The following is a 15813-nucleotide window of genomic DNA, read 5'->3' on the forward strand; positions in this document are numbered from 1 at the left end:
GTCTCTTATATAAAAGGGTATAGTATTTGCATATAACCTAGACACATCCTCCCACATACTTTAAATCATCTCTAGGTTATTTATAATACCCAATGCAATATAATGCTCTGTAAATAATTGGCAGCACGCCACACATTCAAGTTTTGACTTTTGGAAATCTCTGGAAATTTTTTCCAAATACAGTAAGTCCCCTACATACCCCTACATATGAACCTTCTTCAAGCTGCAAACTTTCAAAGATGCGAATGTGCTTTCACACGTCCAATCACGTTTAGTTAGTTCACGTGTCTGGCATACATTGTCATGTGCGTGCATCCTCTACAAGTTGTTGTGCAGCTTGCCCTCCATCTCCTGTTGCTGACGATCCTTCAGCTCTACCGCGTCCCACCTCCTCTCCCTCCTCCAGTCAGTAACTCTTCTTGCCTATTCACTCGATGCCAGCCCCTGTGTGCCAGCTGTTGTGCTGTACTACTGTCCTTTTCAAGGTACTGTACTGTCAGATTAAACATGTTTTCTTTATTTTTTGTGTTTGTTTGTTTTTTATGTATTATTTGTGTGGAACATATTAAAAACCTATTACAGTACAGTACTATATAGCCAATGATGTTAGTTGGGTACCTAGGCTAACTTTGTTGGACTTAATGAACAAATTGGATTTATGAACGCGCTCTCCCAACGGCACTCACTGGTATGTAGGGGACTTACTGTATTTTCGGTCTGAGGTTGATTGAGGATGTGGAACCCATGAATATGGAAGGCCACCTGTATATGAGAGACAGAATGATGAAGCAAACGGATGAAATGTTAATAGCAGGTGAATCTGGGTAAGCAGTATTCTTGCTAATACCCTTGCTCATGCAACCTTTCCATGCTTGAAATAGTTTCCAAATAAAAAGTTTAAAAATTGAAGGAAAAAACCCCTGAAAGTAGCCTTCCACCTCAAACTCCTCTTCCCAGGAGTGGGTCAATGTTAACAATTTTGCATGTATATTTCTAGATCCATTTCTATGCATTTTTTATCGTGGCAAAATATACATAGCATAAAATTTACTGTGTTAACCATTTTTTTAAAGAAATCTCCATTTTAATTTTTATTTATTTATTTATTTATTTATTTATTTATTTATTTATTTATTTATGGCTGTGTTGGGTCTTCGTTTCTGTGCGAGGGCTTTCTCTAGTTGCGGCAAGCGGGGGCCACTCTTCATTGCGGTGCACGGGCCTCTCACTATCGTGGCCTCTCTTGTTGCGGAGCAGAGGCTCCAGATGCGCAGGCTCAGTAATTGTGGCTCACGGGCCCAGCCGCTCCGCGGCATGTGGGATCCTCTCAGACCAGGGCTCAGACCCGTGTCCCCTGCATTGGCAGGCAGACTCTCAACCACTACGCCACCAGGAAAGCCCAGCCATTTTTAAATGTATAGTTCAGTGCATTAAGTGAAAAAAAGTGGAATGCTTCTGGATTTATGTGTCATCCTTGTGCGGGGACCATCACTACGCCACCAGGAAAGCCCAGCCATTTTTAAATGTATAGTTCAGTGCATTAAGTGAAAAAAAGTGGAATGCTTCTGGATTTATGTGTCATCCTTGTGCGGGGACCATGCCAGTCTTCTCTGTGTGGTTCCAATTTTAGTCCATGTGCTGCCGAAGCAAGCGCTCTAGGCATTTTTAAACGCGCATGTTCCAACATTATAAATGTAATCATACTGTACAAAGGAAGAAAAAGAAAAAAATGAAGGTGAAAGATAAACATTCCTGGTAAAACAAAAAATTTGTGACTAGCAGAACTGCAGGAATGTTAAAGGAACTCTTCAGGCAGAAGGAAAATGATAACAGTTGGAAATTTTAATCCACATAAAGGAATAAATAACGCCAGAAATTGTAAATATGTGGTAAATGGTAAAAATGGTAAATACAAAAGCGTTCTTTCACCTACTTAATCTCTTTAAAAGATATTTGACTGTTTAAAGCAAACATAATAAAGTGTGTGGGGTTTATAACATATGTAGAAGCAAAATGTGTGACAACAAATACAGAGGACAAGAGGAGGAAAATAGAAGTATCCTGTTGTAAGGTTCTTACATGTCACATGAAATGATAAAATATTATTTAAAGGTAGACTATGATTATTTATGATCAGTCGAATAACCCTAGAGCAACCACTAAAAAAATGTTTAAAGGAGGTATAGCTAGTCAGCCAATAGTGGTGATAAAATGGAATCATGAAAAGATTAGATTACTACAAATGAATAGAAATGAAGGAAAAAGAGAACAAAGAATAGATTGGGACCCATTGAAAACAAGTGCCCAAATGGTAAATTTAAACCCAGTCACATCAATAATTACATTGAATATAAACTGTCTAAACACTCCATTATTACATAGATCAAATCATTATGTTGTACACCTAAAACGAATACAATATTATATATCAAGTATAATGCAATTTTTTTAAAAAGCACTCCATTAAAAGACAGAGATTGTCAGATTGGATAAGGAAAAACAATACTCAACTATATGCTGTCTGTAAGAGACTGACTTTAAATATAAAGACATGAGCAGGTTAAAAACAAAAGGGTAATTTTTAAGTTATCTAAAAAGTTTATTAAAAAAGAGTAAAAAGATAAATATATGCCACACAAGCTCTATGCAAAAGAAAGGGAATTGACTATTAGTATTAGACAAAATAGATTTTAGATCAAGGGATCATAATAATAAAGGGATTAATTCATCAAGAAGACAACAATGCTGGGCTTCTCTGGTGGCGCAGTGGTTGAGAATCTGCCTGCCAATGCAGGGGACACGGGTTCGAGCCCTGGTCTGGGAAGATCCCACATGCCACGGAGCAACTGGGCCCGTGAGCCACAATTACCGAGCCTGCGCGTCTGGAGCCTGTTCTCCGCAACAAGAGAGGCCGCGATAGTGTAAGGCCCGCGCACCGCGATGAAGAGTGGCCCCCGCTTGCTGCAACTAGAGAAAACCCTCGCACAGAAACGAAGACCCAACACAGCCATAAATAAATAAATAAATAAATAACTGATTGAAGGACTTTAAAAAAAAAAAAGACAACAATGCTGACAGGGCTTCAAAATACATGAAGTAAACTGATAGAAGTAGAAGAAGAAATAGACAAAATTATTATTGTAGATTTCAATGCTCCTCTCTCGATAATTATTAAAATATGTGGGCAAAAAAATCAGTAAAGATACAAACAACTTGAATAACATATCAACCAAATTAAATTAATTGCCATTTATAAAACATTCCATCTAACAACAGCAGAATAAAATTATTTTCAAGGGTACATGGAACATTTACTAAGATAGACCATATTAGGGGCCATGAAACAAGGCTCCAATAAATTTTAAAGGATTGAAATCATTTATGCCATATTCTTTGACCACAGTGACATTAATTAGAAATCAATAATACAGCTGCATAGCACAGGGTGATCAGCTCAGTGCTTTGTGACCACCTAGAGGAGTGGGATAGGGAGGGTGGGAGGGAGACGCAAGAGGGAGGAGATATGGGGATATATGTATATGTATAGCTGATTCACTGTTATACAGCAGAAACTAACACACCATTGTAAAGTCATTATACTCCAATAAAGGTGTTTTTAAAAAAAAGAAATCAATACTAGAAAGATATCTGGAAACACTCCTATGTTTGGAAATTAAACAACATGTTTCTAAATAACACACAGGTCAAAAGAAAATCACAAGTGAAATTAGAAAATATGTTGAACTGAATGAAAACAAAAGCAGCATGTATTAAAACTGTGGTATGCATCTAAATCAGTGCTATAAGGGGAATTTGTTACTTTCAGTGCTTACATTGGAAAGAAGAAAACTTCAAAATCAAAAATCTAAGCTTCCACCTTAAGAAACTAGAAAAAGAAGAGCAACTTAACCCAAAGTGAAAGGAAAGAAATAACCAGAAATCAATAAAATAATAAATGAACAAACAATAGGGAAAACCAATGAAAGCGAAAGCTGATCTTTTGAAAATAAAATTGGTAAATCTCTAGCCAGGCTGAATAATAAAAGTATACAGAGCACAATTACCAATATCAAGAGTGAACAATTCTACATACACTAAAATGATAATAAGGGAATATTATGAATAACTTTAAGCCAATAAACTCATCAAATTAGATAAAACAGAAAAAATTCCTGGAAAATCAGAACTAAAGCTCACTCAAGAAGAAATAATTTAAATACCCCAATTTATATTAAAAAAATTGAAGTTGTGGTTATAAATCTTCCTACAAAGAAAACCCTTAAGTCCAGATGGCTTTACTGGTAAATTCTACCAAATATTTAATGGAGGAATAAAACCAATCCTACACAAAAAATTAGAGCGGAGAAGACTTTGCTATTTATTCTATGGAGCTAGTATTACCCTAATACCAACACTAAAAAAGGAAATTAAAAGGATAGAAAACTACAGGCCAATACTCCTTATGAACACAGACACAAAATCATTAACAACATTTTAGTAAATCAAATCCAGCTGTATATAAAAAAGGAACACATCATGACCAAGTGGGGTTTATCTCAGGAATGTGAGATTCATTCAACATGCAAAAATTAATAAATGTAATCCACCAAATTAACAGACTAAAGAAGCTGTATGATCAGCTCAATAGATGCAGAATAACATTTCACATTTTTAACACCCAATCATGATTAAAAAGTCAAACTCTCAGCAAGCTAGAAATAGAAGGAAATTTTCTCAATCTGATAGAGTAAGTCCACCAAAAACCTACAGCTAACACCATACTTAAAAAATTTTTAACTGAATTATTTTCCCCTAAGTTTGGGAAGAAGGCAAGAATTCCTCTTTTGCCATTTCTATTCAACAGGAGTTCCTAGTCAATGTTATAAAGCAAGAAACCAAAATAAAAGCCACACTATTTGGAAAAGAAGAAATGAAGATGTCATTATCCACTGGCTATGTGGTTGCATATGTAGAAAATTCTAAGGAATCTACCAAAAAGCAACTATAACTTGGAACTAAGTTGATCAGAATTTGTAAAGAATTCACAAAACAATAATAGGACAACCTGATTTTTGAAATGGGCAAAAGATGTGAACAGACACTTCACCGAAAAAGATATACTAGTGGCAAATAAGCACATGGGGGAAAAAAACGCTCAACATCATCAATCATAAGGGAAATGCAAATAAAACCACAATGGGCTACCACTCTATACCCTCCATAATGACTAGAATTTTTTTTGGATGGGCAATACCAAATGTGGACAAAGATGTGAAGCAACTAAGACCCTCATACACAGCTGATAGGAATGCAAAATGGTACAGCCACTTTGGAGAACCCTTTGTCAATTTCTCATGAAGTTAAATATACATTTACCATATGACCTGCAATCCACTTCTACATATTCACCAAGCAAAATGAAAATCGACATCCACGTGAAGACACGAATATTCATAACAGCTTTCTCCATAATAGTCCAAAACTGGAAACACACCACACGTCATCAACAGATGAATAGAAGAACAAATTATAGATCACTCCCTGGCAATGTAAAGGGACAAACTTCTGAGATGTGCAATGACATGCCACACTGAAATTCGGTTTTGTTTGTTCTTTCACTCCCTTAGCTGCCTCTCCACCACACACACACACACACACACACACACACACACCCTCTGTCACTATATACCCCTTGAGATCAGGAACTGTTTCCTCTTTTCCTTCGTATTTCCAGTGCCTAGCACGGAGCCTGACCTGTAGTGAATGCCTGGGAATTATGTATTGAATGAAAGAATATTATTGCTTTTCAGTGTTCATGATGTTCTTATTGATGCCGAGTCAGCTTGCAGCTTCCATATTCTGGGGCGTTGGGCTCTTTTCTCGTGTACTCTGTTTGGTGAAGCACACCGTCCACTTTGACTTCCAGATGACTGGTCAGCCGAGTTGACAATGGCAGTAATGGAAGCTTCTGCACTCCTGCTCCAGTCTTTCCTCTTGATCCTCAAGGGGTTTGAGCCAAGGTTTCTTCCATCCCTCCTTTGGGCTCAGGCACAGTGCCAACCTCAGCCCCAGTGTTTGAATCATATGCTCCTTTGGCCAAGTTTTAAGAGCCAACTTGCAATTTGGCCGTTGCAATATGTTCTGACTCCTTCGCATGTGGTTTGAGCTCATTGATATTCATGAGCTTGCAAACAGGAGACCCATCTCACTGGGAGGCTGGGCAGTGGACAAAGGGCCCTTTCCTGGTCTCCCTGTGATGTTGGCCAGGCTGCTGTGCCCACTGAGAATAGCCCAGATGCTTCTGGAGGGATTCCTTAAGTCCCTGTCCAGATGGAACAGATCTTTCATCCTTGAGCTTTGGGTATTTTGGCCTCCAGAGATGAATACCCAGAAGCCCATGTCGCTCTGGAAGACACTGACTGTGTTTTCACTTCTTGGGGACCCTGATGTGTATTTGATTCAGTTAAAAATGTGTTCCCAGGTCCAGCGTCCCACAGCAGCTAAGAAGGAACGCCAGAGCAGAGAGTAATGTCCACAGTGGCAGAGGTTGCTGCAGTTCCATGGGCCAGCAGCCGAAGAGATTGCTTTTTCTTGAAATAGTTTACGATTTCTTTTTTTTCTGGTTAGGTCATAGACTCATAATACAAGCACGCTTTTGCTTCCCTTAATTCAATTAAGCCATTTTCCAGAATAAGCACTCTAGCTCCTCAACTGAGTTCATTAACTGGTGTGTGCACATGCATGTATACGTGTGTACACGTGTAGGTAAACAACTTAGGGGCCTTACCTAGACGGGCCACACTTTCAGGAAGTTCCAGTACATGAGGGCCTCCTGCTAGCTGTAGTAAAATGACAGTACTGGAATGTTTGTATTCAGATATATAGGACATACTATGTGTCAGGCACTGTGTTAAATACTTTTCAAGGTTTATCTCCTTAAATCCTTATGAGGACTATGTGAGGTAGGCCAGTCTTAGCCCCAATTCACAGATGAGGGAACTGAGGTTTATCAAGGTGAAGTAATTTGCGCAAAGTCATACCTCCAGAAGTGATGGAGCTGATTTTCAACCTCAGCAGTCTGGCTTCAGAACCATTATTTTTACCGCCACATGTTGAGATTGATGGGTCAGCCCTTGGAATAACACCATCAGATAAAGAGGGTGGACAGCAGCCAACTCTAATTTTATATTGTTGGCTGTGGATGAGCCACCTTCTGCCCAAAGGGAAAAGCCCGAGTGTCTGGACCCTGACTAACAGCGCTGGTTAATTTTTGGCAGAAGGGACTGTTCGGTGTCTCTCCAACATCCTCTAACCTAGACGCACGGGAACTTGACCGCGGTTCCTTGAGGTGGGAAGGGGAGTAGTGATTTTCTAGGAGCCTGTGAAAAACTGTAACTCTGTTGGGAAGAGAGCCCTCCTGACTTCTGAGAAAGCAGTGGGAGGATCCACTCCTTCGTTCGTTCGTCAAATATTTTTAAGCACCTCTTTTCGGGGGAGAGAAAGGCAGCAACAGACCCTGCCTTCATAGAGCTTACAGTCTGGCAGAGAAGATGGCAGTTATATGAGCAATGAGGTGCCTTGAGAGCAATGCTACAGGAAGTGCTGGGAGCAATGGGTGCATGGGCCCTGGAGGACACTGTCTCCCACTGAGAAGTAACATCAAGGTCAAGGTCGGGAGACTGGAGAGGCTCAAAGGCGAACACCAGCATCAGCCCAATGATGAGGAGAGGTAGATTAAGAACACAGGGGGCTGAGGAGAGCCCCGTCTGTCCTCATCCCAGGACATTTTAAGTGACCATCAAAAAATTTCATGAGCTCTCAGGGGCACCAGGACCAAAGGCCAGGGGAGTATCAGGGTTCTGGCGTTTCTGCTAGTAGGCATGCAGAGCCAAGACGTTTCTTATTCTCATTGCTAACATCAACCCCCCCGCTAACTGGCTTTGATCTATAGAAGCTTGATTACATTAAGCAATTGCTAAAAGAAGTTTCCTTTTTTTCCCTAAATATCATATTTTTTTTCACATATTGGATCTGCCATCCTCCCAGGGAGAGTGATTCATTTTCCGAAGTTGATTTTTCTAAGAAGTGAATTCTCATCCACTTTGAAAGCCTACCACAAAGTGACTTGGCAAAACCCGGGGAACAATTGCAATAATTAAAGACAGTATTTCAGGTTTTCTCCAACTTTTCATCAAGTGCTCCCACAACAGAGGGGAGTCAAACCCTGCCCCCTGGAAGTTTGGAACATCCTTACAGCTCTCAGGAAGGTCTTCGAAGTTTTTTGTTTCATTTTAAAATGTTATACCAACATTAGTGAATTTTGTGTTAACTCTGTAACATATCAGAGATTATTTTAATATGAAAACAGTATATTGCAGATGAAATCCAGCCATTTGTGACAACATGGATGGACCTTAAAGGTATTATGCTAAGTGAAATAAGTCAGGCAAAGAAAGACAATGTGATTTTGCTCATATGCGGAATATTAAAAAAATAATAAATAAATGAACAAATCCAAACTAACATAGATACAGAGGGCAGAGTAGTCAGTGGTTACCATAGGGGGAGGGGCAGAGGTGGAGTACGAAATGGGTAAGAAGGGGTCAACTGTACGGTGATGGGTTAGAAACTGAACTTTGGGTGGTGAGCACGCTGTAGTGTATACAGAAGTAGAAATGTAACGTTGGACACATGAAACTTATATAATGTAATAAATCAATGTTACCTCAATAAAATAAAAGAAAAGAAAAACTGTATTTGTCTTCAAATCTTTGAATAGTTGATGCTCCAGGAAAATGAGCCGGCTGCATGCTCCAGAGCAAGAGAATCCTTTTCACTCTTTTTCATTACACAGTGCTTTTTTTTAAAACCATAAAAGCCACCAGTAAGTACAAAAAATTTAGAGTGAAATTTGAAAATATTCTACAACACTTACAATGGTTTCCTCCCCACTTTGGGCTGGTGATCCTAAATCTAACCCAGAAGGCTGCGATTCATCCTAGATCTCTTTGAATCTCTTTGAATACAGATTCAAAGATTTTGTTTTAATCTATAAAATGGGGACAAAAATATTTGCCACATAGGGGACAAAAACATTTGCCACATAAGGACTAAATTGAATTAGCTCATGTAAAGTATTAGGCAATAATGGATACCCCACAGAAATCTGTTCTTTCTCATAGATGCATCTAAGTGCAATTTAGACAAATTGCAAAGAAAAAAAATCAGTCTTGCTAAATCAGACAGAATTCTTCACCGAATTATCTGAAAGTCAAAATACGTAACATTTAAACAGATGATTAAGATTTTGGATATTTTATTTCTGTTTTCAACTCCCCTGCTACTTTAGAAATTCATTAATTCCTTCTGTGCTGTGGTCTTACCATCCAAAAGTTGCAGTAGTAATACTGACTCCTTATGGAAATAAATGGATGAAAGAAAGACACTTAGACATGCATCAGTGACTGCTCTGTGTACCATCCTTGACCATGGTTTTCTAAGTGCATTTCAGAAGTTTGATGAGCACCATCCTGATAGAATGAGAATTTCTCTTCTCCCAGGAACAGACAAGAAATACGAGGGAAAAGGGACAGGCAGACCTGCCGCAGGTGATGTAGTAACCACTGAGCTGGCCATTATAAGAACATTAATGGCCCTGACTTCCACACGTCACAGAAACCAGCACATCTATAAAGGCTGGTGTTAGACTGACAATTTGGAACAGATGATCAAAGACTCCCTGAGTGTCTTTTTTTAAGATTACTGCACAAGAAGACTGAAAAAAGGGAAGGAAAAAAACGTCATTGGACCTCCAATCTCTAACTTATGTTTTCTAAGTCACAATATGAAATTCTGTATCATCAAATGACATTTAAAAGAAGAATCAATGATCATGTATGATTAAAATAAATATATATATATTCTATTTTTTAAAAGCACTATGAGACCTAAAATGAGCTGTGTAATGCAATAAATGAATTCAGTAGGAATCTGAATGAGATAAACCTTCCTATTACATTTTTTGCACAGTAAATTACAATGTAGTATTATTTTCTTATAAGCAACAAAAAAATCTTTAAATATTTAGGTATAAGTCACTGAGAATTATTTTTATAGCACATTTACTATATAAATAAAGCACATTTATTATATAAATAAATTATATATAATAAATATTATAAATTCTATATAATAAATATTGTATATAATAAATATGATTTATTTATATAGTAAATGTGCTAACTTTAACTATCTTAAATAAAGGACTGTTGCAAAAGATTTGATAGACAGTATTCAAAAAAAACCTAAGGCAAATTCTCCTTCTTACCTTGGTAAAGAGAGGGAAATATCGCATACATGACTATGATACCCTGAAGAATTATTACATTTCTTTGATAAATATGATAGATGGAAATGGTCTCGGAAACAATAAGCTAGATATATAGGGTGACATTTTATTGTGCACATAGAATCCTCATTAGTTATGTGTTAGATGTATTTAGATCATACAACTATTGTTGGCATTTTCCTTAATCTATTTTGTTCATTTACTGCCTTCATAATAACCACAGTGCCCTGCAAGTAGGGTCTCACAAATTTAATCTTTTCCTATTCAGTTGCATTTTCATATTTACAAGGCTATTTGGAAAAAAAGACCAGAGGAAAAAGATGCCAGATTGTCACATGAAATTAAATCTATGTTCTTAAAAATGAAATGGTGTACTCAGCACATGGCTGTGCTCTTTGCAGAATTAGATCTACCATTGTTTCTGGTCTTTCATGTTGCTAAGAACTATTTCTCGCTGTCTGGAAAATTCCTTTCTGAAATGATCTGTGCCATACTTCATTTAAATTGCAAGATAGGATAATCTTCTGCATTTCACTAGCATTTCTAGAACCACTATGTATATAGATACATCAGCCTAAAGACAGAACACTAGCTCATAGGAGTAGTAAGAGACACAAATAGAAAAAGCACTGTGTTTCTGTATAGCCATCTGAGGCTGATGCTAATTATCGGGGATAATCTTTTGTCTTGATTTGAGCTGTTAACACTTGAAAATCTATTTCCTGAAATTGGCTTCTTGTTATGAATATCAAGGCATGTGAATCTCAAATAAACATGGAGGAGGCAGACTCATTTTAATTTCCTAAGAGTTACAATCAGATGTTTTCATATATGTGTATGTTTATATCATGTTTACTATTGACATAAGATAATGGAATGGCAATAACAATGTGAATTTGTTGAACGCCCCCTATGTGCCAGGCATTGTGCTCAGTATTTTTCATGGTTTATCTCCTTTAATCCACCAAATTCTACGAAGTAAACACTCTTATCCCCATTTCGCAGATGAGGAAGTGGAGGTTTCATGCCATTAAACAACTTGCCCAAGGTTGTACAGTCAGTAATGGTGAAACAAGGATTTGAAATGAGACATTTCGACTCCAGCTCTCATGGTCTTAAACTACTATTCTACCTCAAAAAAATTTTAAGGTAACTTGAAAGATACACACCACATATTAAAAGAACATGAATTTGGAGCACATGAGAAAGAGGTTAGAGAAGAGGAATGTCAATGGAGCCAGGAATTAGGCCAGTACGTGAAATGTACAGGATTTGCTTAGCTTGAACCACAGATGTATTCTACGCTTTCTAGCAGTCTTTGCAGAGACCAAACACAATGATGGGGCCTATATCATCAAACCAAACTATATGATTAAGAGAAGCACAACTATTCTTTATAGTCTGACGATAAAGACAGCCTCTTAAGGATCCTCATAAACAGAACACCACGTAATGTAATGAAGTCCATTTTCAACAGCATCCTTACAGTAAATGTGATGGTGCATTTCACAGGGCTCTTTCTTACTGCTCTGCCAACACAGGCAAATAGCACAATTCATTTAAAGCAATTCTCCAGAAAGCCAGCACCACACGGCCCGGATATGCAAGGGCCATCAGCAAGACCGGGACACTTATGAAGCCAAACAATTTGCTTTTCAAAGAGAAATCGAAACCAAAACACAAATAATAAATTTACTGCCAAGTTTTCCCTCACTAAAGGTAACAGCTTTTTGTCTGCAGTTGTGATATATGTACAATATTTTTCAAGAAGTACAAGTAATGAAGCATAGAATTGATATCTTAAGCAAGAGGGAGTTAAAATAGCGTGTGGTTACCTTTACAGGTATCCATGACTTAGAAACACCTAATTTTTATATCTGCTGCTACACATTCCCCTCTTCTCTTGTCTGTCTCTTCCATGCTACCATGACAGGAAACACTGTAGAAAACCATATGGAGCTTCTAGAAAACCTGAAGGTACAGAAGTAGACAAAAAAGAAGTTATAAAAATCAGTTGAAAAAAACCTGCTTATGAGATTGTATCAAAAGGTCAGATTTCAAGACAAAGCTGGTCTTTTTAATAATCTTTGTCGGACTTCCCTGGTGGTCCAGTGGTTAAGAATCCACCTGCCGTATGTATATGTATAGCTGATTCACTTTGTTATAAAGCAGAAACTAGCACACCATTGTCAAGCAATTATACTCCAATAAAGATGTTAAAAAAAAAAAAAAGCATCCTCCTGCCAATGCAGGGGACACGGGTTCGAGCCCTGGTCTTGGAAGATCCCACATGCCCAGAGCAACTAAGCCCGTGCGCCGCAACTACTGAGCCTGCGCTCTAGAGCCCGCGAGCCACAACTACTGAAATCTGCACACTCTAGGGCCCATGTGCTGCAACTACTGAGCCCACGTGCCACAACTACTGAGGCCCATGCCTCCATAACAAGAGAAGCCACCACAATGAGAAGCCCGCACACCGCAACAAAGAGTAGCCCCTGCTCGCCCCAACTAGAGAAAGCCCGCACACAGCAACGAAGACCCAATGCAGCCAAAAATAAATAAATAAATAAATTTATTAAAAAATGATAATAATCTTTGTCCCCAGATTATCTTGCCCCACACTATCTGAATTGCTTCATTTCACCTTGTTAGACTGCAAAAAAATACCCAGGAGAAATAGTTTGGGGCTAGCAAGCATCCTCTTTTTAAAACTACAGTTTCTTCTGGCTGAGTTAATGATCTTTTAAGTCATTCTATCTAAGTATGAATTAGTTTAATCAATGACTGTCCTTCTATCACTTAGCAAAGGAGATTTTCCTGGGGAAATACAAATACACAAGGTATTTCAAGGCCTCCAAAAGGGAAGAAGGCGGGTGCCCAATTATTTCAGAATTTTCCCAAGGCAGACCTTTCTTTCACCCAAGGAAAAGAGAAAAAGATATTTTCCTCTACCGTCCTCCTCTTTCTCTTCTAAGCAGCAAACATAAAAGTAATCTGAGAAAGGGTAGCATAAAAGACACATTTATAGTGATAGAACAGTTCTGTATCTTGACTGTGGTGATGGTGACATGAATATGTACATGTGATAAAATAGCATAAAATTAATGCACATACACAAGTGCATGCAAAACTGGTGAAATCTGAATAAGGTGGGTGGGTTGTGCCAATGTCAGTTCTCTGGTTGTGACATTGTAGTTTTGCGAGACGGTACCCTTGGGGAAAGAAGCTGGGTGACGATCTCTCTGTATTATTTCTTACAATTGGGTGTGAATCTGCAATTATCTCAAAATAAAAGATTTTAAGAGAAGAAAGTTTACATCTTAGCAATAGCCTTTTTTCCTTTTCCTTTTACTCTGTATCTATATGAGTTGATGGCTTCTCACTAAACTTACTGTGCTCATCATTTCACGATATGTGTAAGTCCAATCATTATGCTGTCCACCCTAAACTTATACAGCTGCATGTCAGTTATAGCTCAATAGAACTGGAAGAAAAAAAATCTTACAAATGGATCTTTCTAAATTCCTGGTGTGACTGTGGACGAAACTCACCCTGTGATTTCACATTTACTTGCCTTCGTTTATCTAATTTGCACTCAACTCTCATGTATGCTTTTTGATTTTCTTTTCCTCTACCTGAAAAAAAAAAAAATCTTACCCTTTATGATCCAGCTTCGAAGACTCCTCTACAAATTTTTCTCTGACTCTGCTCACCTAACAGAATTGAACAAGTCTTATCCTGTGTTTCCATAGCATCTCAAATAAGGTAATAAAGGCTAGTACATATTTAGCCCTTACTATACCCCAGGCACTTTAATCTTTACAACAACTCAGCGAGCAAGACGCGAATACTCTCCCCATTTTACAGATGCAGAAACTGAGGTACTGAAGGTAAAATAACTTGCCCAGCGTCACACAGAGAGCAAGTGGCAGAGTCAGCTTACACAGCTGAGCAGTCAGCCTCCGGACCCCCCAGGGTAACTGGTGTATGTCCTGCCTCTTCTATGAATCACTGGTTATCACTCGGCACATGGTGTTGAGTTGTTTGTATTCTCACCTCTCTCCCTTCCTCCAAAGGAAGAGTCGCCCACACTCGCTTTCTCCCCTTCTTCATCTCCCACTCACTGTTCTACCCATTAGGATCTGGCTTCTGCCCCCACCACTCCCTTGAAACTAGAGTTGGCCCTCCGTATCCACAGATTCCAGCGTGTCCACAGGATTTGACCAACCGAGGATCAAAAATATGTGAAAAAAAAAAACGCAGAAAGTTCCAAAAAGCAAAACTTAAATTTGCCACTCACTCGGCAACTATTCACACAGCATTTACATTGTACTCGGTATTCTAAATAATCTAGAGATAATTTAAAGTATATGGCAGGATGTGCGTAGGTTATATACAAATACAGCGCCATTTTCTATAAGAGACTTGAGCATCTGCAGACTTTGGTATCCTGGGGTGGGGGAGCGGGGAGGAGGTGGTGGTCCTGGAGCCAACCCTCCTGGGGGTACAGAGGAACAGCTGTACACTCACAGTGGTCACCAATGACCTGAAGGTTCTCAACACTTTTCTGTTTTTCCCTGACTTCTCAGTTGCGTCAGAAACTTCCGACCCCTCTCCGCCTCTGGAAACAATCTCTTCCCTTGGTTTCCCCGGCCCCTCCCCGTTTTCTGTTTCTCTTTCTCTATTGTTGGCTGCTCCCCCATCTCCTCAGCTTCCTTGGCTGCCTGCTCCTAAACTTCTATCCTGCCCTCCCCCGCCCCAGGTCAACTCCTATCCTACAGCCTTTTCCTAGGGAGCCTCCTCCACTCCCAATTCCTTCTTTCCAGCCCAGATATTTCTTTTGACCTCAACATCCATGTAACCAGGTGTTCCTACCCCACCCTGGTTTCCTAGGTAAACCTTTATCACAGCACCTCTCTTTTATTAATTTTTTCTTAGCACCTGGCATAGAGCAGGTGTTCAATAAATAGGTTTTTTAATAAGAGAACTTAGGTAAAACAGATTGGAGGGTGTTTTGGTAAATCAGGCCAAAATGATGTTGCTATAAAGTATAAAACTCCACTGGAGAAGAAACTGGGTTGAAAGACAGAACAGGCTGGGCTTGGGGGCTGATAAAGTGCAGAGCTGGGAGCGAGAGTCAAACGTAACTTCCAGGTGTCTGAGTGTAATGTGTGCAAAGAAAGAAGGTTGGCCCTCTTCTTTTGATCAGCTTTCCAGATAATTACCAATATTTCATTTTATTTTGTTTTGTGCTGTGTAAGATAGACACAAGGGAGGAAGATCTTCTTCCCAAGCATTGGTTAACTGCACCAGTTCCACCAGCCTATAAGCACCATGAGAACAAAGACCCTGTCTATTTTGTCCTCAGTGCCTTGCCCAGGGACTAGTATATCCTAGGCATGCAACAAATAGGTATCATTTTCTATTGAGCATCTTCTATGAACCAGGAACTATATTACATGCTT

General features: G+C 38.9%; 1 non-coding gene across 1 annotated transcript; it reads right to left on the minus strand.

Moving 5' to 3' along the window:
* Positions 1-1548: 1548 nt before the first annotated feature.
* On the minus strand, positions 1549-1654 carry LOC118891398. Its single transcript, XR_005018981.1, has one exon. It is a non-coding gene; the product is annotated as a U6 spliceosomal RNA (small nuclear RNA).
* Between the last annotated feature and the right edge of the window lie 14159 nt (positions 1655-15813).

Source organism: Balaenoptera musculus, chromosome 2 (assembly GCF_009873245.2).
Source record: "Balaenoptera musculus isolate JJ_BM4_2016_0621 chromosome 2, mBalMus1.pri.v3, whole genome shotgun sequence".
Lineage (NCBI taxonomy): Eukaryota > Metazoa > Chordata > Mammalia > Artiodactyla > Balaenopteridae > Balaenoptera > Balaenoptera musculus.